The sequence below is a fragment of the Sardina pilchardus genome, chromosome 18 (genome assembly GCF_963854185.1).
Source record: "Sardina pilchardus chromosome 18, fSarPil1.1, whole genome shotgun sequence".
Taxonomy (NCBI): Eukaryota; Metazoa; Chordata; class Actinopteri; order Clupeiformes; family Clupeidae; genus Sardina; species Sardina pilchardus.
This window is the reverse complement of record NC_085011.1, coordinates 25,047,801-25,071,692: the sequence shown is the minus strand read 5'-3', so window position 1 is coordinate 25,071,692 and position 23,892 is coordinate 25,047,801.

Sequence of the window (23,892 nt, the reverse complement as noted above, 5' to 3'; positions counted from 1 at the left end):
ATACATTTGGAAAATGGCTAATAGCCATCAGTCTTGTTTTGACATGTCTCTCCCATAGGACACTAAATATGATATGAGTTTGGCCCTTGTTTTCATTTATTATTAACTGTTTTTCTGTCTTGGTATAAAACCTGTGACCACCCGGGAGAGGTTTACATGGGAAAGCAAGCGTTGTCTAAGGTCACCCTGGAGAAGCAAATGACTATTTTTGTTATTTTAGTGCAAGACACCTCATGTGAAATGGCAGCCAAATCCACTACAGCTTTCACCAGAGATTTTTTTCCCCCCCTGTCATTTTATATTTGTCTGACACTGTTCTTGTGTACACAGATCTTTTTCTATTTCTGTTGCCTTCTCTTGGTGTTTTTTCTCCCCCTGCCGATCCATTTCTCTGGCCCTTTCTGCTGCTTACTCTCACCTTGGCAAATTCAATCGGAGTGGCCTTGCTCAGATAGAACTTTGAGTCTTTGTGCACTATATAGCACTCTCTTGAAGGATAACACGCAAGTTGGGTGAATGGAGTTAGCTTGCTAATGATTAGTGTTTCTCACCTCATGGGATTCTGGGTTGTATACAGTATGTGTCGTTTGTTGATACAAGCATCAATGCACTAATACACAGTATGCCACAGTATATTCATATATCATAGTCCTAAATGGATAGCCCGATCTAGATACTCGTATTCATATAATTGCATGCTAACCTATCTGATGAAAACAATTCAAGGCACTCTGTCTTTCTCTCTGTAGGTGTGTGCAAAAGTCTATGTGTGCCCCTTCTTATCATTTGCAGTGGATCTTGATCCTAAAAGATAGTTGTGCCTGATGCTCACTGAGGCATATACTCAGCTCCCTGATCCCAGCCTTTTGAAAGAGCACGCGAGCCATCGGCAAAGGCTCCTTCAGAACAACTCGTCTACTCCCTGAAGCTTGCCTGCATCTAGCAGTCCTCCACACGGCAGCCCGGCCTGGCCTGCTGCTCCCCGTTTGCACACAAGGAACGCCCGGCCCGGCCTAGCCTACTCGTCTGGGCTAATTAAATGGGACAACGCAATTTTAACAGTTATGGAGCAAATCAGTCATTATCTGATCAGAGAGAGAGAGAGAGAGAGAGATAGAGAGAGAGACAGAGGTAGAGGTAGAGAGAGACAGAGGTAGAGAGAGGGAAAGAGAGAGAGAGAGAGATAGAGAGAGAGAGAGAGAGGGAAAGAGAGAGAGAGAGAGAGAGAGAGACCATACCATGCTAGTCACTCATTCATGCGTGAGGTGCACTGTGTCTGCTTGCGTGATGCTGGTCAAGGGCACAGGGACCCTGAGTGCGTCCTGAGAAGGTAGGCAGCAGACCAGCGGGTATAGATTAGATTACCACGCCGGCGCCGCTGCAATCTGAAACAACTGCACTTAACTATTAGAGGTTAAAGCCATTTAGGCGCTGTAACAAATTGATTTGTTGACCTGCCTATCTCCCCATCTAACCGCTCCCTCCCTCATCGCTGTTTCTCATGTGATTCCCATCTCTTCCCAGGGTCCTCCTCTAATGCTTCCAGGCATCATAATTGTGTTGTCTTTACAGTTATGCACATTTTGGAGCATTTGTGTACTGTAATCCTGTGGATGATTTTTTTTTTCTTATCTACCATTACAATTATTCCAGATATTTTCCATGAAATGTTTCGATAACTTACAGGAGCTTTTTACATATCTCTTGCATATCTTTAAGAATTAACGTGACCGTGATTTCCTAATGGCTACAGATGGAAGTATTAAATTAACAATGACTTGTACAACTCAGCAGGTGCTAGCACTCAGCTCTATTCATTTGTCATATTTCACGGTCAGCAACTACAGTTAACTGATTCATTTAATGTTTCTGTGGAACATTCCGGTTTCTTGGCTGCAGTAGCATAAAGAGTGAATTTGGGACATAAAAAGCCCACAGAAAGACAGGAAGTTGCAAGTGTAGAGGAAAGCTCTTGAAATGCTGAGTTAATGATGATGTAGACTGCGACTGCTATCAGGAACAAGAAAGTAAAACAGGTGGAAATCAGCTACCTGGTGTGTGCCTTTGATCAGGAGCATTCACTCAGTCTTCAGTCACGCAGTGACATCTTTTAGTCATTACGTCTCGCACCGGAGCAATATTGTGTGAAACAATCAGTCATGTGTATAGAAGTCTACTGTTGAGAAGAGATTTCATCACTCACACTGGTGTGTGTGTGTGTGTGTGTGTGTGTGTGTGTGTGTGTGTGTGTGTTAGAGAATGAGAGAGAGTGAGAGAACACATTTGTGGGTGTTTGTTCTCACGGCATGTGAATGTGTGTGTGTGTGGGTGTGTGTGTGTGTGTGTGTTTGTGTTTCATGAGCATTGGGGCTGTGACTTGTCCTTTCCACAATGTCATTGTCTGTAGCCCAAGACAAAAGAGTCTGACAAGATGAAGGATTGTGAGATGATGGTGGCATTGTGGTGTGGTTGGTCTCGGAGGTAAATTTATCAGCCCGCTGGATCCCTCCTGGTGAGGGGAGAGATAGAGAAGAGACCCTCTAGATGTCCGATAGCTACCAGATTCCTCAGGCACTGTGCACAGGTGCTGCCAGTTCACACACAACTCACCGACAGTCTCTCTCTGTGAAATATTTTATTGTGCCTTGTAATTTGAGTCAGGGCCCAACCTGAATGTTTTTTTTTGGATTGTAGTGGCACTTAACATGCCCTGATGAAGCCAACCGCTGCCTTGAAATTATTCTGAAGATACTAAGGGATGTCATTTATCCCGTAGTTAAGGAGGTTCTGTACCAAATGCCTGCAGCACTGGTCCAAATGTCACCTTCAACACGCCTGGCACTGTGGTGGAATGACCAATAACAACGGGAGAATGACACGGCTGGCATATTCAGCTTGGACCAGGAGAAGGGATTTGGCGGGACGGTTTCCAAAAAAAGGAAGGAAGCATGAACAAAAAAAACCCGTCTCGCCTCAAGTGCGCTCTAATGGAAGGAAGACAGAGAGGCTTCCTCTGACCTCCTTCTGTGACACCGTGTCTCTCTCACTGCTGTTGGGAAAGCCATTTGGGATGGAGAGGGATTATCATGGAACATGATGGGGAGAGGGAGAGAGAGAGAGAGGCAGAGAGGCAGAGAGGCAGAGAGAGAGAGAGGGAGGGAGTGAGAGGGAGAGAGCAAGAGAGGACAAGAGGAAGAGCATGAATTAATATGTGCCAGACCTGCAGGGTCATCTGTGATGGCCACTGGTACCCAAATTCATGACAAAAGAGTTTGGCACCGAGCAGTTTATAGTTTTAGCCCCTTTTTTTGACTTTGAGCCCAAGGCTAATTGCAGCTGTTTTCGGAGACATGTTTGGCTACGGTGTCCTCTTTGTCTCTCTCTCCCTCTTTCGCTTTTCCTCTCTCTGTCCGTGTGTGCGTACTGTATATTTGTGTCTGTCTGTGTGTGTGTGTATGTGTGTGTGTGTGTGTCTTTGTGAGTGTAGGTATGTGACTGGGAGTGCCTCTTTTCTGTGGGCTCATCAATCCTATCCAATCAGCTCAAGGTTACCGTCACAGTAAAATAGAAAGTGTGTGTGTGTGTGTGTGTGTGTGTGTGTGTGTGTGTGTGTGTGTGTGTGTGTGTGTGTGTGTGTGTGTGTGTGTGTGTGTGTGTGTGTGTGTGTGTGTGTGTGTGTGTGTGTGTGTGTGTGTAGGGTAGCCTGGGAAAGAGCAAAAGAGCACAGCTAACCCTGTTTTCTCCCGCTACCTCTACTGTCCTCTTCAGCACATCAGGGATTACTGGTCCAGTGTCTCACATGTGTCCATCTGTCCTGAGGAGACGTCCGTCTGTCGCTCGAAGAAAGCCCCGCGGTTCCTGATCATATCACGCTAATTTAATGCAACCGTCTCGAACCATAACTCATTCCTATTAAAATGATGAATGAATAAAGAAATAAATAATTACCAGTCATCACTCTACATTCTCTTTCATCAGTGCCAGCGTGGCCTTGCGATGCCTTTCTCCTGCTCGCGTTTAACAATGTCCGATGCAGTCGTTACGGGAGAGGAGAATGAAGGGGAATTAATTACGAGAGCTACTGTATGTTGTGCTTTTTCGTGGTGCGGCAGACTTTGCAGGTTATTTTGCTGCTGGGAAAATTAGAGGAACAACAGAGTCACGGTGACAAAATGTGCCGCGCGCGCCTTCCTTCAGAGTCACCAGGCACCCTCTCTCACCTGAGTCTGGGTGACGACCTCGGTCGCCATGGGAACTGTCAACTGTCATTACTTTTGGTGAGACAGTCTGGTGATAATGAGCGCGGGTTTCTTATGGGCGAGTCTTGCCAGAGAAATACCAGCCTATGAGGTTACCCATAAAGCTTAGGGTCTCTCCGCTACCAACACACTCTAATGAGACACAGAGGTACCCTGTGTGTAGCAAAGACAAAAGGAACTGCAAAATCCCCCCAAAATGAAGTTTCCAAGACCCCTTTCCATCTCGCTCGGTAGCCTGAGGTGTGCTTTGAGGCGATGTCTGCCTATGGTGATGACACTGAAGACTACCATGACAATGAAAGGCACAAATGAAATGAAAAAAGATCAAGCATGTTGGGATATCTTTTGGGCGTACCCTGAAGGGGAGATTCCCAGCATGGCTTCCTAATATTAATTGAGGCACACCATGAGTGTGATGTGAAAAAAGGACATTTCTAAGATCTCTGTTTCTTCAAGTCATATATGTGTGTGTGTGTGTGTGTGTGTGTGTGTGTGTGTGTGTGTGTGTGTGTGTGTGTGTGTGTGTGTGTGTGTGTTTGGGGTCTGATTTGGGTCTTGTTTGTGTTGATTTAGTCTGAGGCTAGCAGTTTCTTCCATAACACTCATTCATACACTGTACTGTACTGATGTAATAGCCCTGTGCAAACAGAGGTAGAGATTTGTAAAAGCAGTTACCCCAAGGCAAGGTTTTACAATTTGGCTTTTTTCAATTTGGCTTTTTCCAATGTTGTCATTTCTGATGCAAGCACCGTTTGATTATCTCACTTTTGAATGCCACTGTTGAACTTACTGAACTACTATAAGCCAAAATGAAAGTCTGAGACGTCTGCAAATCCAAGACTTTCAGGAATAAAAACATGTAATTCAATTTCACTTGGCTAAAGAGTTCACCCTGGGAAACTCTCTTTCTCTCTCTCTCTCTCTCTATATATATATATTTTTTTCTCTCTCTCTCTCTCTCACACACACACGCACACGCACGCACACGCGCGCACACACACGCACACACACACACACACACACACACACACACACACACACACACACACACACACACACACACACACACACACACACACAGGACCTTGCCCCCTGCTCTTCTGAAACTCTTCTGCACCTTGGCCCTGTTTCAGAGAATCTGGCTGCTCGTCTTCGCTTGAGAAATTAAAAGGGGGGTGCGGGGTGTTGTGCACCTGCAGGCTTTGAGTCTTAAATCCTGAGCTTAGCTGAGCTGTCTTGCACCGAGAATTGTGCTGCAGACCAACTCAGCATTAAACAGAGGCCTTTCGTACTGTTGGATACGGGGGGGGAGGGGGAAGAATCAGAAAAGGAGAAGCTGGCAGTGCTGAAGGATTAAGGTGTGGATTCAGCAAATATATGCAGGGATGGACCTTTTGTCTGTTGCTGTTGTTAGCCTCAAACAGGCGATTTGCAGTCACCCAGATGGTTAGAATCAGCAAAAATGTTCTTAGTTTCTGGTACATAGTAGCCACAGGATTTCATTCTCTCTATGTTTAATTGTAAGACTGATATACACATGACAAGTAAACAAGTAAGTAAATCATTTGAATTTGTATCGCATATTACATTCCAAAGTGCTTCACAGTTAAAAAAGACAGAGTTTAAAATGGTGATTCAAGCACCAACTACAGCTGACACCTCCAGATACCAACCAAAACAAAAAGAGACAGACTTAAACATGCAGAGTAAATACAAGTGACATCAAAACCCATTAGTTACACTGGCTCTGTGGCTGTTAAAAGCAAGTCTGGAAATAGGATTTAGTTGTATAGGTTTTATAGGTTTGGTTTGACTTATGGAGCTTGTTTGAGGGGTGTACTGTAAGCTATGTCTCACCAAAAAATGAAGCAATATATCCCCTTGAGACCAAAGAGCACCTGCTTTCGAGACACACACCAGCGACGAAGCACTTCAGACCACCAACCTTTTTAGGTATGTGAGGTTTTAGTTTTAGTAGAGATTTGAAAACAGTCACATATGCTGTACGTGGCGCATAGATACTGAAAGAACGGTCACCTTTCTGTGTGTGAGAACAGGGTGTGTGGTGTGCACTTCTTAGTGGTCATGGTGTAGTGTAAATGTTCAGTCACACAACCTGGAGCCTTCCCATTTAATGATTTAAAAACATTCAGTGCCACTTTATACTGTATTTTAAATTTGACAGGAAGGCAAGTGCAACGCCACTTTTTGTTTTTAGCTCAAACAGTGGTTGTACACTTTGTCTTGTTGTTACGCCAGCCACGTATAACAGTCCCATGTTGACAGCAAAGATCATATGGATGGTATTGCCTTGTTTAATGGTGGGATATGCTGTCCCCTATGTCATGTTTAAGATATGGCTATACAATAACACTCATGTGAGTACATCCAGTTAAGTTGTAACAGGTAATAAAGCACAGCCGTTGTATCCATAAACATAAAGACATGAAGAAATCAGTGTGAAGGCTTAGCATCTCTGTTTAGCGTGGAAGGAAAGAGTAAAATGGCCACCAGTTTCACATCTAAAAAGCCAGAAAAAAGTGTGCGTTGGCAGCGAGCCACCGATTCAGCAGAGGGCGCCGCTCAAAAACGCCTACCTTCCCTCCACTGACCCCGACGAATTAGTTCAGACCAGCTCTGGTGAGAGTCAAGTTTCTATATTCTGACCGCTGCAGTGACAGGAGTAATTTAATTCCATTTGCGGTCGGGGGACCGAATCTCTCGCCGAGCATTCGGAAACTAATTAGGTGGGGGTGGGAGGGCTAGGTGCACCGAGGTGGGGGACTCCAAGTCAGAGTCGTCGCCAGGCTGCAGAGGTAAGCGGGGGATCACTGAATCTTTTCTAATTACCGACGGGTGTAATTGGAAGCACTGATAACTGCTGCGCTTAGGGCTTTTTTTTTTTTTTTTCGGGGGGCCCTGGTGCATGTGTGAACGAGAGAGAGAGGGAGAGAATGAGAGAGGGAGTGAGTGAGTGACTGAGTGAGTGAGTGAGGGGGAGAGAAGGGGGTGTAGAATGAGATGGAAAGACACATTGCTAAGTGTAAGAGAGGATGGGGAGGAGGAGAGAAAGAGAGAGTGAGGGAAGAGGAGAGGGAAGGAAGGCTAGAAGCGAGCTGCTTCCTGCCACGCATTTTTATGAGGAGCGGATGAAAAGAAGTCCTTGTGTGGTGTGTTGCTATTCTAGAAAAAAATAGGACTCCAGGAGAGAGAGAGAGGGAGAGAGAGAGCGAGATGGGAAGAAAACACTGGAGGAGAGTTTTTCTTTTCTTTTTTTTTTTCAAAAAAAAGGGAAAGGAGTAGGCCGAGTGTGAGGGAGTAATCCACTTCTCCTCTCGTTCGTCCGTGGCTCTGTCCTCCCGCGATCGTGGATTTGTCTAACACCCCTGCTATTAGTCACAGCACATTGCGGCTGCGCCGAGCCAAGCTTGCACCAAAACGTGGACAAACACACACCATCACCTGAGCATGTGATGAGCTGTGAAAACACATAAATCCTGTGTTAATCCCATGTCGCTGGCAGCAGGGGTGGGCGTGAACGCACCATTACTCAACACACACACACACACACACACACACACACACACCAATACACACATCTATACATATCTGCACACACACACACACACACACACACACACACACACACACACACACACACACGCACACACACACACCCACACACTACATCACACCACTATCCATCACACGTGAGAACGCACACAACTGGACAGACAGATTACCAGTCTACTGGTGTGTGGTGGTCGCGAGTATGTGGACAGATGGGTGAGCAATTGTATGAATGAACGTGTGTGTGCGTGTGTGTGTGTGCGCGCGCGCGTGTGTGCGCGTGTGTGTGTGTGTGTGTGTGTGTGTGTGTGTGTGTGTGTGTGTGTGTGTGTGTGTGTGTGTGTGTGTGTGTGTGTGTGTGTGTGTGTGTGTGTGGAGGAGGAGAAAGTGGAGTGTGTGAGTGAGAGAGAGAAGAAGAAAGAGAGAGTAGAGATATGTTTAGTTTCTCCACTGCAGTGAGTATTTGATTGACTGCATACGTGAATGAGTGCCAATGCACTGAATAACATCACTCTTTCCCTTTCCTGAAAGGCACTGTAGGGCTTCGGTCTTATTAGCGATGCCTTGTCATTTTGCTCATACATTGTAAATTGATAGGTGTGTATTTGTCTCGCGGCTTCTCAAGCGGGCTTGTTTACTCTGTTTGGCAGGGGGGAAATTTGCACTCCGATCGCACGGCGGGCAAAACTCCCGAATTAATTCGCCGACCAGAATGACAAGACATCCCGTGGTGTTGGTCACCATTCGCATGGACACTGACATATGTTGGAGCAGATGTTGTCCATCAAGGGGTCCGTCCTGGTCAGATGACCTCTCTGTTTTTGCTAATACACAAAGTGAAAGCAGAAAAAAAGAGGAAAACGCAGAATTATTAATCGTTATTAATGATGAATAAAGGGAACACGAGTCTGTCACTGTGGTCAAAAGGGAGGGCTAAGGCCTCTGTCATTGGTCTCTCCAGCAGAGATGAAGATTATTGAGGTTTTTCATTCTATTGATGGCCATAGATAAGGAAGCCGTTTCTCCTCATAATAGGCATTATGAGATCTGAATTATCCCAGTTAGGGGTCTCTAATCTAAATGTCTGCATCGGCCCATGCGACACTGCCACAAAGACTGTCAGTTCAGGGTGTGTGTGTGTGTGTGTGTGTGTGTGTGTGTGTGTGTGTGTGTGTGTGTGTGTGTGTGTGTGTGTGTGTGTGTGTGTGTGTATGTGTGTGTGCGTGTGTGCGTGTGTGTGTGTGTGTGTATGTGTGTGTGTGAAGGGTGGCAGGGGGTGGACTGCAAACTGCGATAAAAGGTTCCAAAGACCTGTGGTTTGACAGAACGTGAGCGTTCCGCTGGTGAGAACAAAGGAAGCATATTGCATCGCTGCTGCCTCTCATTAGGCAGACTGCTGCCATTCAAAGTTCAAATAGAGCTGCAACTCCAAATATATTTTCTATTTCTGGCCTCCTACTCTCTCTCTCTCTCTCTCTCTCTCTCTCTCTCTCTCTCTCTCTCTCTCTATCTCCCCTGCCTTTCTCTGATGGCCCTGTTGGATAAGTCAAAGTAGAGGTATTAGGAGGAGCATGCTTCTGACAAGATTACTGGTTTCATGGAGCATTTGTCAGGATGTGATCCAACAAAGACATTGGGATTTTCATTCAAATGAAGCAGGAGGGAGGGAGGGAGGGAGGGTCGGAGAGGGAGAGAGAGAGATAAATGATCGGATCATTTTAATTAAGGCAGGTCAGAGCCAGGTCACAAGAATTCAGAGAAATGTTTATAATAATTTACTTCATATGACCTTTCTGATTAAAACTGTCGTATCGCAAATTGCTCCGAATGAATGACTTACCATTGTCCCTGTTAATAAGATGCCCAAACGGCACCTCCAACATCACAATTAAGAGGCTTTCCTCTCACCCACATCTCATTTAGTGCAGATAGTTCTAGAACATTCAGTGACAAACTTCTCTCATTGTTCCTATCTTGGCTCAAGGTTTAAGGCTAATTTGTGTTTTAAAATTAACGACCCGATTATTGACTGCCCTTGTAACTTTGAGCTTTCTTTCGTTCTCTGTTTTATTAATGGCGGTGCGGTCTGTAGAGGAAAGAGAGGAAGGCTTTAGCCCTCCCTAAGGTAATGAGGCCTCGTTTCCCGTGACCTTTTCTCCCTTTCGCTTGCTACTCACAAGCGAAACCTCGGGCAATATTGCGATCCATTCCGTCTTGGCTAGAACTTCCAGCAAACTACAGTAAGGGCCTCTATCTCCTCTAAGTGCCTCTCTCCCCAAATAAACTGGCTATTGTCGGTGGCCATGCCATTTTAGCTACAGGAACTTGACACGAAGGTCTCACTGGTTCAAATCACGGTAGTCGATAGTGAGTTAATGGCAAGGATCAGCCTTGATGTGCGTTGGCTATCTGCTCCTCTTGACTGAATTAATCTTAGCATATCTGTTAGGCCGGGTGATTCACTGAGTGCCTGAGTTTCCTGTGAGATTCAGATTAGCCTGTCACACAAGGAGAAGTGGTGCCAAAGACCCTATTGTGGAGCAGAATTGGGAAATCTTTCATTTCATTTGGGTCATTACTGTCACTGTGCCAGTAATAACTATGGCCACACCAGGTGAGCTGACCTTGTGAATTGACGCTTGATGGAGCTATAATTACATTAGAATTAAACTAACCTTTTCATGTTATTATTATTATTCACAATTTCTGCCATTTCCGCTAGTGTATTTATTTCTGATCCCGAAATGAATTTTTGAATCATTCTTTGTCACTTTTACTTAGCTTCCTTCCTTCTCTCTCTCTCTCTCTCTCTCTCTCTCTCTCTCTCTCTCTTTCTCTTTTTCTCCCTCTCTCCCTCTTTAAAAGTGAGAAAAGGTGAGTGTTCGGCCAGGCGAAATGGTTATTTTACAGTGTGAGCGTAAAATTGCAGTCTCATTTACATTCAATAACTTCTCTCTGTGCACTTTAATTAAGTTCAGTATGATAGCTCTGCATTATTATTAGAGTGTGTGGACTCAATTAGGCTCAGCTTCGCATTTGGAGAATACAATTTTCTGCTGGATGACACGACAGTAGGCTACCCACAAGTCATGATGCATTCAGGGTGAGGCTTTTGAAGGAGAGGGCTGGATTTGGAAGGAATGCATGGATGCTGTATTTGTATATGTGTTTGTGGGGACGTGTTTGGTGTGTGTGTGTGTGTGTGTGTGTGTGTGTGTGTGTGTGTGTTATGTGTGTTGTAACGTGGGACTGCTGCCCCCTTTCTTGAGAATTGAAATCGTACCTTCAGAGCTCTGTCCTTGTCATGTGGTCACTCTGGTCTTATCAGCAAGCCCAGATGCTCTCCGGAGACGCCACCAAGTCCGCTCCCATTTCCAGCCGTGGGATTCGCTAGTCAGCTGTTGTCAGTCAATACAGTATTACTCTAATACCACTTCCCCTTCTCCAAAAAACACCCTGAACACAGTTTTAAACCACATATAAAAAAGACGAAAATATGTGAGAGCCACTCTCTCTCTCTCTCTCTTTCTCTCTCTCTCTCTCTCTCTGTCTCTCTGGCTCTCTCTCTCTCTCTCTCTCTCTCTCTCTCCCTCTGTGTGTGTGTGTGTGTGTGTGTGTGTGTGTGTCTGTGTCTGTGTTTGTGTGTGTGTTTGTTTAAGGCCATTCACGTACCTCTGCATATGGGAAAAGCTTGAAATTCCATTACTATATCGCAGGGATTAAGTGTGCTGGCGTTTCTTGGCATAGAGGAGGCCAGCGATCAGACCTAAGCAACACCTGCGAGCAAAACCTTTCCCACCCTCCCTCCTCTCCCTCGCTCTCTCCCTGCCTGTGTTAATTCGATTATTCCCCCACCACCCCTCACTCCTCCCACACCCCTCTGTGCTCCTCGCTCGCCGAGCATGTGCAACGTCTCCCCCGCTGTTTTGCCTGGATAGGCCTGTAATCGAGTGCTGGAAACGCAGGCGGTCTCTGCCTCCTCTCTCTCTCTCTCTGTCTCTTTCCCTCCCTATCTCTATCATACACATACACACACACACACACACACTCTCCCTCTCTTTCTCTCTCTCTCTTTCTCTCTCTCGCTCACTCTCTCTCACCAACATGCCTGCAACCTATCATTACAAAGCTTTAATTAGGATTATGCCAGCTTGGTGTCGGAATTACAATAGGAGGTGTTGGTCACTAACACTACTTGGCTGGTTAATGGAGGCTCATACACACGTACACAGAGATGCACACAGACTCACAGACAGACACGTCCGACATTTTTTCCAGACAGATTCGGACGGTCAGTGTGTGGCCATAAAGTGGTAAACGGTTTTGCCAGCCTATTGTGGCTTGATGTAAAGGGAGGTAGGGACGATGCAATCACCAAGGCGTTTTGCAGTCTCACACCCAGAGCATTCTTCCTTATGATATCGCTTTTCATACAGTATGCCGAACAAAACTGCACTGACGCACTGATTCCATCGCTCAAGTGACACTTGACAATGAGATTCCATCAAGTTAGTTGAGGGCAGATGGCTTGATGCAAAAAAAAAGAAAAAAAGTAAATAGCCTCTTTCGCACAACTGCTGGATATTCAGAGCACTGAATTTATTTGACCATCCCATCATTAGTGTCGAGCACGGGTCTTCTCTCTTGCATTGGAGAGATTTATGCACGGTTGATGGATGTGACAGCTTGTGGTATTCATTGCGTTGCGTTTTATGAATCACAAAGATGGAGGGTAAAAAATAACTTCTCCACTTTGTATTTTTCCTCCCTGTGATCGAGCATTCCAAGTCACCATGCCAACCTTGAGATGAATTACAGGCACTTAGAGCCCACCACAGCATAATCCATTCAAGTCAAGAAAATCATTTTTCTTCCTATTGGTCTTGACCACAGTTGCTTGTTGCCATGTCATGTTTCTGTGCTAGACGGATGTGTAGGGGGTGTGGCTGGCGGTGAAAGGGTTCCTTTACATGTTACATCCATCACTAAGTTTTCTGACATCTTCTGTCAAAGGTTTCCACTGCAGCTTCTCTGCCCCTGGACTGGGTGAAATAGATTGCCTGCTCATATCGGGTCTTGTAGTACAAAGTGCAATGCTATTGTAATCGTCTCTGGTCAGAGCTCATACCGAAAGGTGATTATATACTCTATTAAAACAAACAAGCAAACAAGCAAAAAATATATTCGCTCAGTCAAAACAACAAGCTCAAGCAAGCATTTTTTTGGGGGGGGCTTTTAGTCTTTCAGTAGCATTTGCATTTTATTTATTTTTCTTGACAGCATTTGGCATTGTGTGAGAGCTGTATATGCAAAGTGATTGTTGTTCACAGCGGTGGTTTCCTCATCCTGGTCATTACAAGATGGATGTGCTCCACAAGCATTTTTTTTCTACATATATAATGAGCTGAATTAATCGCCTTAAATGGAACAAAGTGGGCTGAGGGATCACAATGGGGTCTCCGCCCCCCAGTCTTTGAAGTGATCTTACAACATCCTGGCTGCTCCATAACATAGATGGCCTTTCTTACGTATTAGAGAACGCTCAGAACCAAGACATGGGTGACATTATGGACCTTTGTTTGATTGGGCAAAGTGCAAAAGTCTAGCTAAAGCTAATTTAATAACTAGGTTACTGTAAATCAATGTTCCAGTTTAGCACCATAGGCAAGATCATAACCACAAACAGTGATGAGTCCACTCAATACCCCCCCCCCCCCCAAAAAAAAAAAAAAAAAAATGGAAAAAGGTTTGCACACTTGAAATCCTTCTTTTTAGTTTTATTTTCTTCTCTCCAGCACAGAATGACGTTTCGACCGTGTGGTCTTCCACTCAATACCCCCACATGCCACAAAATAGCTTTAGTTCATGGAGGAGAACTTTGCTTGTTGATAGACTTTGCACTGTGCCTGACATTTACATTGGGGCTCTATGGGTATGCTGGGTAATGGTATGTGAAACGAGAGCCATCTCAAAGTTATGGGTTACCCTAAATTCTGGCTGATTTATCCTTCACAGACAAGAGCAAGATTATGCAGTGTCATCTATAAAAGTCAGTTCCAATAATGTGATTTTTTTTTAAGTGTCTTGTAGCAGATTCATGGTGTTGGAGCCTAGGGCGTGTGTTTGACTGTAGGGGAAGTCGTTGTTGATGGGTATGTGGGGGGGTGGGTATGGGTGTGTGTAGGAGGGGATATGATGGAAGTGGGGGAGTTGATTGGGGTCGCCATCGATCTCATGTAATTGGTGAAAACTGGAAAAATGTCTCATCGTGAAGTACTGGAGATGATCTCTCCGCCTCGTCTAGACGCCACGACCTTTCTGCGCTAAATAGTGAGAGAGACACTCATTAGTGGCCTGTAACCGAGCCTGTCGGAGCCTGAGTGTTTCATCTCAGCAAGGAGCAGGAGCTCAGTGGCTTCCTCCCCCGGCTTCAGACCGTAAACGGGCCCATCAAAAGGAAAAACATCTCAGAAGATGGACTTCTGTGTTTTCTTTTTTTTTTTTAAAGTAGGAATATATTTATGCTTTCTAAAAGCAAGTGTGTGTGTGTGTGTGTGTGTGTGTGTGTGTGTGTTTGTTTTTTTTGTTTGTTTGTTTGTGTGCTGTGTGCTTTTGATTTCAGTCTTTCACTTTTGGTCAAGTCAGATTGATCAGGCACACAAACACTCACACACACACAAACACACACACACACACACACACACACACACACACACACACACACACACACACACACACACACACACACACACACACACACAGCAAAACAAGGCATTTCAGTGCAATTAAATCAGATATCACCGCAGAGTGCTGAGTTCAAGCAATCTAATATTGTTGGCAACATTCCCATTATGTTCCTGTCCTCAAGGTCATTACATTGACGGTCTGTCAGTCACCGGGGGCTTGATGGCCGTTGGCTGTGTCTGATCCCCACTCTCATGGTGTGCCATCAGCAGACTCACACGCTCTTATCTCTCTCCAATCTCTGCGTCATTACAGCCTGCATTCACACACGCAATCCTGAGGTGTTCCAGAGTTCATGAATCTCACTAATATTTGTCACCTCCGTCTGATAGTGCAGCGGCATCAAGCACCCTGTCATCTCTCTCTTCTCTCTCTCTCTTGCTCTCTCTATCTCTTGCTCTCTTCATGTCTGTCTCTCACCACAGTGCCTGTAATCTTGGGCAAGGGCAAAGAGGTATATGTGTGTGTGCATGTGTGCGTGTGTGCGTGTGTGTGTGTGTGTGTGTCTGTGTGTCTGTGTGTGTGTCTGTGTGTTTGCGTGTGTGTCACTTTTATGTGCACTTGGGTGACTGCTCAAGAGAAAGAATTTGTTCTTGGAAACAAATCTTTGGAATCTGTTTCTCTCGCCATCCCCGCGTATCCTTAACTGCGCACGACTCTGTGAGTGCAGAGTTGTTTTTTTTTCGAGACGGGAGTGTGCTTCTCCTCCATTTTCAAATGTACCCCCCCCCCCCCCCCTTCCTCCCCTCACCCTTTTTTTCTGACGAGTGAATCAAAAGGGACCCATTACCACAGACCCCAGAACAGAAAAGTGGATCAAAAGAGCGCACTCTTTTTCCTCCGGAGAGCCTGCACAAACACCTTACATGTCACAGCAACCCCTCTCTCCCCTGCCTCCCACCCTGGCACCCTTTATGCACTTGTTGATTTCTTTTCCCTTTTTTTTTTAATTTACTGTAGTATTTATACTCTTGCTGCTAGTTGGAATGGTGTCAAGCTGCTAGTTGGAATGGTGTCAACCGTGGCTGCGGCTGGGTGATAATGAGCTTGGGTTGGGATTGCGTGCTGCTGTATCTTGCTGTATCCTGTTGGTGTCGGAGTAAAAAAAAAGTCATATTTAATTCTCAGGAGAGAATTTACTCTTTTATCTTGGTGTTTAACATTTTTTGTACTTTTTTATAAAGAGAAAATACATTTGAATATATATTCTTTCTTTCTGCCTCTCTGTTTTGCATTTAAATGAAAGGGAGTTTGTAAATGTGAAATTGGATGTATACTCACAGTAATTCAGCGTTCGCTGTGATGAGCACAATTAACTGTCCTTATAGTCCAAACTCACAATCCAGAAAAGCACTGCACATGTCAAGCCCCTGGGGTCATCTCTTGGGAGTCCTTTAATCACATTTAAAACGGAACTGTGCGTTTTACGAATGTTTGGCACGGGACATAGAGAGCAGAAATTGGTACAAACTGCACCCTGAGCTTTTGTTGGAAAGACTGCAAGACGTGTTAATGTGTTCCATGTCCATATGGATGGTAATTATAGTTCTAATAGAGTCTTACTCAAACCAGATGCCTTTGAGTGTTAGGAATCTAAAAATGGTTTTAGCCATTCATGTGACTTCAATTTTCTATCTAGAGAGAGTGGAGTGGGTCCTGTTATCCGTTGAAGCTATACTTTTCTATCTCTGGGGCACCAGGGACAGTACCCACCATCTGCTTTTGCTGTGACTTTTTGCTTTACTTTAGATGTTCTCTCTCATTTCCTGTGCATAGCTCTTCTCTTTTTCTCTCAATCTTTTTTTCCCTTTTTTTAGGTACACTTCCGTTTTGTGTATCCACTTTTGGTCCATTTATGGTCTTTGTTCCTTAGTATCACAGCAGGGTGGTTAGCTAGTCCCCTATGTCCTGTACATTGTAATGGGAAGTCATGTAGTTTATATGTCAAATCTCCTCCGAGAGGCAGCCCACCATCTTTAGACTGTCTGAGTATAGCCAATACCCATACCGTACATATGTACATAGCAGTGTGTGTGCAATATTTGTCATTATAATTGGGCCAGTGGGAGCCTGGTGGTAGTCGCTAACCAACGGTCCGAAATGGGAGCGCATCAGTTGCATTTACATTCACAGCATGTTTGCCCGAACCCAGTGCGCCGCATAGTGATCATTTACTCAGGCCACGGATGCATTGCTGGTGGTAGCTGACTCAGGAGCCGCCCCTGCACGGGAGCCATCTTGGCTCCAGGCCAGGTTCATTCCGGAGCCTCGCCATCCTCCCTCTCTCTCTCCACCCTCTCTCTCTCCCTCCCCCTCTCCTCTCCCTTTTTCTCAGGTGCCCCACCCCCCCCCCACCTCCCCCCAGTGAGTCCCCCCTCCCCCCTCCCATGAGCTTAGCGCTAACAGCAGTGTGTGGCGTGCAGAGCTAACTGCAGGCACTGCAGGGACTTCCGTGTGTTGACACACAATGACACGTGTCAGAAGCACACAGGGTCGTCAAGATTATCAGATGGGATGGGGAAAACAGCCTGTCCGGAGTTTGGAGTCCGGACGGGGGAAATGAGAGGGGAGAGGTGACACGGCTGATGGAATGGAACACTGGAGGGGGAGGGGGAGGGGGAGGGGACAGTCTGGGTTGGGGTCAAGTGAGTGAACATCCGTGAAAATGTGGACAGCCATGTGAGGTGTGGGTGTGCACAGGGGCACTGTGTTTGGATGGCTGGACGTTGTCGCTGGTTGGCGCTCGCTCAGGTCGAGCTTATTCTCCTTCATAGTTGACAGTTGATTTTAACAGTTTCTCACAAAGTGCTACCTTTTTACCAAAAAAAATGAAACAAATTCATTGATTTTTGTTTTTAGTCTTCTTATTGCCAAAACACTGAGAGGTTCTTTTGGGAGCTACTGTTGTTTGTGTGTGTGTGTCTGTGTGTGTGTGTGTGTGTGTGTGTGTGTGTGTGTGTGTGTGTGTGTGTGTGTGTGTGTGTGTGTGTGTTGTGTGTTGTGTGTTGTGTGTTGTGTGTTGTGTGTTGTGTGTTGTGTGTTGTGTGTTGTGTGTTGTGTGTTGTGTGTTGTGTGGTGTGTGTGTGTGTGTGTGTGTGTGTGTGTGTGTATGTTTGTGTATGTATGTGTGTGTGTCTTACCACAGCACTCTCCCTAATGAGGATGTATGGTGCCAAGTGGAGCAATAGGTGTTGAAAATTCACTTCCATCAGACCCTCCCCCTTTCTGCCACTCTCCTTCTCCTTCTGCCTCTGTGGCTCCACATAGATAGATTGCTTCAGATAGAAATAAAAGCCTCCGCACCGAATGCCCATGATGGCGTGATCATATCATCTTGTAAATGATACTTCTTCATAATCAAATGGCTGGTCAATGCACTGTATCCTGTCAGCAGGCTATTTATTATGCTGCCTGATTTGAACAAATCATGCACATCTCTCCGGCTGTATCTCCTCCATGGCCTTGTAAACACAGATCCATACACTAGCGCGTTATCTCCCTCTGTTCTCCAAGCCTATCTTGTCTCACTCTCTTCACAGCGGCCGGACACCTTAGCCCTAATCATAGCCCCAGCACCACGCATAAAGAGGAGCTATCATCCACATACATATGGATTCGCCGGCTGAAAGGCGCGAGCTGTGTTATCTCTGACCCCTTGCCCTGAAGCGCACGCCATGCACTCTCCCAAGAGCTCTCTACTTTAGTACACATTGTAATAGAGGCGCTCTTGAGGGAAATGTGTGTGTGTGTGTGTGTGTGTGTGTGTGTGTGTGTGTGTGTGTGTGTGTGTGTGTGTGTGTGTGTTTGTGTATGTGTGTGTGTTTGTGTGTGTGTGTGTTTGCGCGCCATACCTTGCACCATTATGTGCATCTCCCATTGGCTCCGTGTGGCCGGCTGGATATGCTAATGGCGGGCCGATGTGTTTGTGCTCGGAGTGAGCGCATTACTGCTATATCAGGATCCTATTAAGTGGTTATAAGAGATGAGTGTTTATGAGCAGGGCTGTTTTTCCCGGCTTCCCGGCGTCACGTACAGACTCATTAGCAGTTATGAGAGTGGAGGGCGCGCATCTCTCTTCCCTGCCGCAACACTGTGCCATTCGGGCTCCTCAAATGAGGGTATTCACAGGGAAGGACACAATGGAAATGAGAAATTTAGTCACCCATACGTGAAGTGTGGCATCAGAGGCGACCCCGAGATCTATTCTGCCAGAGCCCCCCCTCCCTGAAACATCCCAGTGCTTAGGGCTGATGAATCTTTCATGAGGGGACGCAGTCCGGGAAAAGATGGGGGGCGGGTGGGGGTGGATCTCATTGATTGGATATAACGTGCATGCCACCCACCTGTAAGTGTGACGGAGAAGCTCTGGGTTTTTTACTGCTGATGCAAAATTTTGTTTATCATTGCTATCTCCTTCCTGTGTCTACTGTAAGTGCTTGTGCCCATGCTTCCACTCCTGATCCTTCATCATGTTGGGTATATATACAGTATGTACGAGAATACTACAAATAGATTTTTGTAGAACATAAAATTATGGAGAGGATAGATGGTTGCTTCACCACATTCAGGGCCAGTTTGAAATACATTTTAAATAATGAAGTGTGTTAAGACTTCATTCGAGAGGTAGTCCAGGTGAGCACACAAGAGAACCCAGTAAAACATCTTATCTATTATGGCCTTCAACCAGTCAAGACACCAGAGATCCCTGTATTAACATCACAGAGTACTGTTACTAACTTATTAATGATGTTAAAAAAACAGGATGTAGTTAGGTGTTAGACCATGTAGTTTCCTGAAAGGAATCAATATACTCTTTAATTTAATTCTGAACGAGAACAAAGATCAGTGATGTGAAACCAGAATAAATGTGAAATGATTATTTTTACATTTCATTGGTAATAGTCTATTGCATCAAACATGGCTTAGTAATGACAGGATGGTTAGTAGAAATAAACAAGGCATTATACTAATCCAGAAAGGTAGGTCTATGCAATATTGATGAAAAAGATTTTCATCAATATTGCATGCTGTTTTGATCCTTCATGCCTGCGCGGTCTCGGTATAAAGTAAAAAGCTGTATATATATAGATAAAAAAGGTTTGTGTTATGTTGTCTTCGTATTCCCAGCATTGTATCTCAGAGATCTTGGAGCTATGGATAGTGCAGGTATGACAGGTCTGCAGTTTGGAACGGACAGGTATATAGAAACTGAAGAAGGAATCTTCAAGGGTCTGTATGACTTCAGGAAAGAATATTGAGCTAGGAAGGATGGGAACGGCATTACCAAGGATCTCATGATTCTATTAGATGGAATTAAGCAGTAACAAATACAGCTACAAATCCGAGGGAGCTTTCACAGCCCTCTCTCACCTGTGTGCTGAAATTTTAATGCCTTCTTGGCTTCAAAGAGCTACATTATTCTCTTGATGGAAAGGTTTGACAAACACATCACTCGGAACAACACCCCCACCTCCCCACTCCCAACACACACACACACACACACACACACACACACACACACACACACACACACACACACACACACACACACACACACACACACACACACACACACACAGGCACACACACACATACACACACACCCCACCCCTCCCCTCCCCTCATTTCAGCTAGTTTACACATTGCTCAACTCAAGCACTTTTCCCTTCCTTCAGATGAAAACGCGGTATAGTTACAAGAGAATATCACTTCAGTGGTGCTGCCGAGGGGAGCGAGTTGGAAGAGCGAGCGAGGGAGGAAAAAGAAAAGCTGATTCTCAAGCACAAGGTGAACCACCGAGGGAGGTGATTAGCCGCAAACAGCGCTCATTTCTCCTCGTCAGTCTTAGGGAGGCGAGCCTCACCTCAACTTCACTACCTCCATTTAGTCCGACTGGCAATGCTATGCACAGGCCTCCTCCTCCTCCCCCCCCTCCTCCTCCTCCTCCTCCTCCTCCTCAGCATAGGACGCAGATGGGTGGTGCATTCACACTGATACTCATCTGGAATGCTGAGAACCTGTGGAATCCGTAGAATCCCATAAGCGGGGGTAAGAGTCGTTGGAGCCGTTGCGGCGCACATGAAGCATCTGCCTGGGTGGCATCGCCGCTTGCACGGTGCTCAGCATGCTCCGTGCGATTCTGCCCCACAGCTGGCGAGCCTCAGAGCTCATATAGAGTCTTGCTATAACATAACACCTAACATGTCTCTGGAATGTACTGGGTTTTTTTGTGCTGTTTGCATTTTCCATGTATTCATTTGGCAGATGCGGAATGCGATGTACAAGTGATGTAGATTACAGCCTAAGCAAAAGGAGATTAGTGGGAAGCCATTGGAAATAAGCACTATGGCATTCAGCTTCGACTCCGAACCAGTGCAACTGCCATCAAGTTCTCATTACAAAATGTCAAGTCCTGTCAGCGCATATTTATTTACTTATTCAAGTTTCAAAGCGACAGGTGTTGCACCAAAGTACTTTCCTACATGAATTTACAATATACAATCAATTTACAATTGAATTTAACAGAAAAAAGAGTTAGAGGAAAGAAAGCGATATTTATTTTCTTTATGTCAGTGCCAATCTAATAGTATACTAGTTAGCACAGTTGAAAGGATGCTTTAGTCAGTATACTATTGAGAGGATTTACACATTTGTAGTCTTCACCTTCCCTGAGCTGTCCAACTCTTTACTTTGTGAGATCGCTAGTTGAAAGGAGAGAGTATCAAGAGTGGAGCTCATATGAAGTTCTTGACTTAAGCGATAATGAGTTTCAGCACACAGCGCTACAGTCCACTGACCTTTGGGCAGGGTGAGAGGTCCTCATAACGCAATGCATTGAAATGGAGTTATGAAGGAGAAGTTTGCTGTGAGCTGTGAGCTAAAACTCTAATATGGGGCCTTATCTTCACACCAACTCAGGGTGGGAATTTGTATGGCAGGACGCAACTAAGAGACGTGTGTCACACAGTCATCGCAGACGTTTGTTAAATGATTACTCATTTATATCCATTTCGTTGGAAGAAAAAAACAGGCATGAGCAGTCGAGCACTAAACAAACCACTCCAAACTGTAACGCAACTGTAACATCGACCATTTCCTTTATAGTAGCATATTGCCTGTCCTTTAGTCAAGTGGCTGCTCTTCAACGAGTGTTCTTGAATAGTATTTCCCCCAGTGTTTCCCTGTTCAGTCAAGGACACCTCTCCCATGGCATGCAAATGGCCTCAGCATCAACATCGAGAGTGTTGTTATGACAAGTTACGCACAGGTTAATAGGGATGTGCCACGCACATACAATGGGGACACTTCTTGTTCTGCAAGACACCTGCTCAAGGCTGGACGTGATTGATTTTGACGTCGCCGAATGAGATTGGTTGGCATGCTTTGCGGGTAATTGTGGGCTATTTCCATGAGGCCCATCGGTTTGGTTTCGCAGCGTGCATGGTGAGTGGAATTAGGAGTCGTGTCTTGTCCTCTATTTTGCAGAATGGCCTGTTTGCGTAGGTGGTCTTTCATCACTTCTCAGTGTCTGCTGGCATAAATAAACAGAAGTGCCCGTGCCTGATGAGTCCAAACAAATGGGTTTAATCCACCCAATTCAAATTTTATGAACGTTTCAATATTTCTGACGTAAATTAGCATCCCCCCTCCCCCCTCTCCCTACTTGTCGATGCATTGTGTACTTTCCGATTCATCATTTCTGTTTTGTATTCAGGCTGCATGTGCCATGGCACAGCTGCCATATGGTACCAACGCACATTTGTCTTCATACAGCACAGTGAGTTATAACTCTTAGATAGCCTTCTCCGCCATCTTTTTCTGTCCTATCCCTTACCTCTTTTCTGGTTTCTTTATCACTGCTTAGTGTATTTCCTCCTCCCGGTAAGGAGTTTTTTGAAGCAGCAGCGGCGGTGTGTGTGTGTGTGTGTGTGTGTGTGTGTGTGTGTGTGTGTGTGTGTGTGTGTGTGTGTGTGTGTGTGTGTGTGTGTGTGTCTGTGTGTGTGTGTGTGTGTCTGTGTGTGTGTGAATGTGTGTGTGTGTGTGTGTGTGTGTGTGTGTGTGTGTGTGTGTGTGTGTCTGTGTCTGTGTCTGTGTCTGTGTCTGTGTCTGTGTCTGTGTGTGTGTGTGTGTGTGTGTGTGTGTGTGTGTATGTGTTATCAGCTCTCTCTTGCCCAGTCTCCCCAGCCTGTGGAGGGCCTATTAGCCAGCATGGCTTCAGGAAGAGAGGCGTCTGCGGGCAGGCTCGTGAGTCATCGGTCCCTTTAGGCCGACCTGATAACACCATTACGCTGCCATGGCGATGGCCAACATTGTGAAGGGGCCACCTAGTGACGCAGAGCTGTCTGCGATGGTATCTCGGCACGCCGATCGACAGCAGGCCCCAGCATCTTATTTCGGCTGGTGCTGCTGAAGTCAAATAGTGTTCTTCGGAGGAAAAACGACTTCAACAGAAATACATTTACCTCTTTCTCTTTCTCTCTCTCTCTCGCTCTCTTCCCCTCTCTTTCTCCACCCATCCTCCACCCTTCCCTGTGTTCATGCGAGTTGTCATTTTGCATAAAATATGAGCTACTGTAATGCTTTTAGTATTATTAAGTATTTACATCATCATAAATATTCATGTTAAGGCATTCATGTATGGGTCTCTTGGGAATGAAGTTGTACTCAAAAACACACTGTCACTAATCATTTTATGTCGCTTGTGTTGTTTTATAACACAAGATGCTCCTAAACCTAAATGTCCTGCTTCATGAGGGCCAACTGTATTAATCCATCAATAAAGAGTGCAGTAGGGGATCACTCTTAACTGAACCATTTTGTTTGATTATACGGCACAATTTGTAGTGGACAATAGTCACTGCATACCACAGACTCAATTTCAGTCTTGTGATTTGTAAAAATATCTTCATTACAGTGAGCAGGTCTTTTGTTCAATCATGAAAAACAAAACACAGAATGGCACTTCAAAAATATGTACCTTCCCAGCTTCCCAGCTTCCCTTTGCTTCACAGGTGCCTCTATGAAGGGAAAGGACACCTCTGGCATGTCCTGCTCAGTGTCCATCAGGCCTTAGCATTAGGGAAGGTTAAGTAAAGAATATGGGGGCCCGGAGGAACCAGAAGGTGTGTGTGTGTGGGAGACATGGTGGGGGTGTGCCTGTGGGGGTGGGGTATTGGGGCTTTAAGTGGTTGAGTCAGGGCTTTCTGTGGCAGAGCTTGTCAGCATGGGTGACCTATCAGGCTTGTCTCCATCACTCTAATGAAAAGGGCCGGAGCGAGCTGCGGAATTCATCACTGCGCGAGCAGCTAAATTTAGTCTG